Source organism: Polistes fuscatus, unplaced genomic scaffold (assembly GCF_010416935.1).
Source record: "Polistes fuscatus isolate 324 unplaced genomic scaffold, CU_Pfus_HIC Scaffold8, whole genome shotgun sequence".
NCBI classification, from domain to species: Eukaryota; Metazoa; Arthropoda; class Insecta; order Hymenoptera; family Vespidae; genus Polistes; species Polistes fuscatus.
This window is the reverse complement of record NW_025113162.1, coordinates 5,394,969-5,396,989: the sequence shown is the minus strand read 5'-3', so window position 1 is coordinate 5,396,989 and position 2,021 is coordinate 5,394,969.

Below are 2,021 nucleotides of genomic sequence, written 5' to 3'. Positions count from 1 at the left end.
TGTAGGTATATGGTATACAATATATATATAGTTGCATAGTTAGTTTCTAAGATATTACGTTAGGTTTGGTACATATTGTGATAGAACGACCGACGGTACGGACATCTTAATTATATAATTACATCGATCGAATTACGGGCTTCGTATCGTTTCACCGTTACATTCTTGATAATTATCACCGATTTGCTTCGAGCACCTATATCACCGCCAATTACGGTGTAGGTATATTATGCTCGATCTGGAATTTCAACGACGGTCAATGCTTTTGAAACGTGCGATATAAGTAATTCTACGGTCAAGAAGAAGAAGAAATAAGACAACAAAAAATATAAAATATAATATAAGAACACTTTTTGTCCGAGTCGAGTAATTCGCAAAGGCCAATTTACAATACGACTGACAAGTATTAATAAGACACCAACCAAACAACGACCAGTCTCGATCACTTCTGTAATATTAAAATTTGATATAATTTTATCCTTGCGCAAGTAATAGAATTCGTTAGCCATTTATTGAAATTACAGTGAAAGACTTAAGAAAATGACGCTTTACAAAAGAGTTTCGTAAGTAGTTGTCCTTAGAAATTCTTTATATATAAATCCCTGGACAGTTAATGTATTTCAAGGTATTTTATTTTTCTCGTTTTTGAATAAAAAAGTATTAATAAAAGTATAATCCGTTTGTAAATTATTACTGGTGACAAACAAACTATACTTACCATAGGAATTCGGGTTAAACGTTATTTTTTGTTCGCTTTGTCGAAGATGGTATAAAAGAAGGGTTAAGTTAACAAAAAAAAGGCAGAGAAAGAAATAAAATTAAAAGGATAAAGATGGAGAAAGAAAAACGTGCGATTTTGTTCATCCCTTTGTCGAAGAAAAAGGAAAAAAGAAGGAGGAGAAAAAAGGCCAAGAAATGGAAGCCAACTGTGAGAGAAGAGAAAGCATAGAGTAAGAGTAAGAGTAAGAGTAAGAGGGTAAAAGAGAGAGAGAGAGAGAGAGAGAGAGAGAGACGGAGGCAGACGTATTAATTAAACGGCTCATTTTCATCGTAGGACAAAAACGCGAGTTTAACGCCCATCGTCGACTAAATGCGTTGCCCCACTCGTCGCAGCATCCACGTAGCGGGCGAGAAATCGAGGTAGCTTCGGTTCGAAGGTTGCAGAACGGACCAATCAGGTTGTAGCAAGGGTACGCCTCAACATCAGCCTGGGTATGATATAGTAACGCCCATTCGCGGTCGCTGTTCTTCCCCACTAAGGGCACTGGAGTCAGGAGCAAGTAGAAAAGTGGGGATACGCGTTAACTTGCTACGCGTTCCCCCACCACCGAGCGGGAGCGCCTCGTTTAGCCTGTAATTTGCTCAAACACTAGCAAGCTCTCGTGCCAGAAGCATCATCCGTCAGAGAACGACGAGCAGAGAAAGAAAGAGAGAAAGAGAAAATCGTACCGACGGTTTTAACACGCGCTTTTGCAAACAAAAATATAAAATGTCGTTGTCCTATTCGAGGCTTAATTCCAAGTGACCAATCATTTTATTTATTAATCACAATAATATTCGTTAAAACGTTTGCGGAGAACTACGAGTTTGGTGGGCTCGTGCGCGACCCCCTCCCCCTGTAATTGTGACAGTGTGCAGTGACAGACCTTGTTCGTTTAGTGTAACCTGGAATGCTTAAACGTTATAAATAAAGATTCAAACAAAAGGGAGAATAAATAAAGCTGGAGGCGACTTTGCTGTGATTTAGATTTCAGTGTGCGACGCGCTGTGTACGGACGAATGTGTTTCGGAGATGACTTGGAAATTTTGAAAGAGAGCCGTTAGGCCTCGCTGCGGGAATCTTACCTAGAAATTTATCCTTAGAAAGGATCTCTTTGAATTTCTTTTCCTTCATTTTTTTCTCTCTGTTTGTCTGTCTGTCTCTCTCTCTCTCTCTCTCATTCTTTTTCCCTCTTTCTTTTTTTCAAATTATTTTGGAGTTTCCGGTTCGCGAATGTTCACGAGACTCGAACGAGATTCGA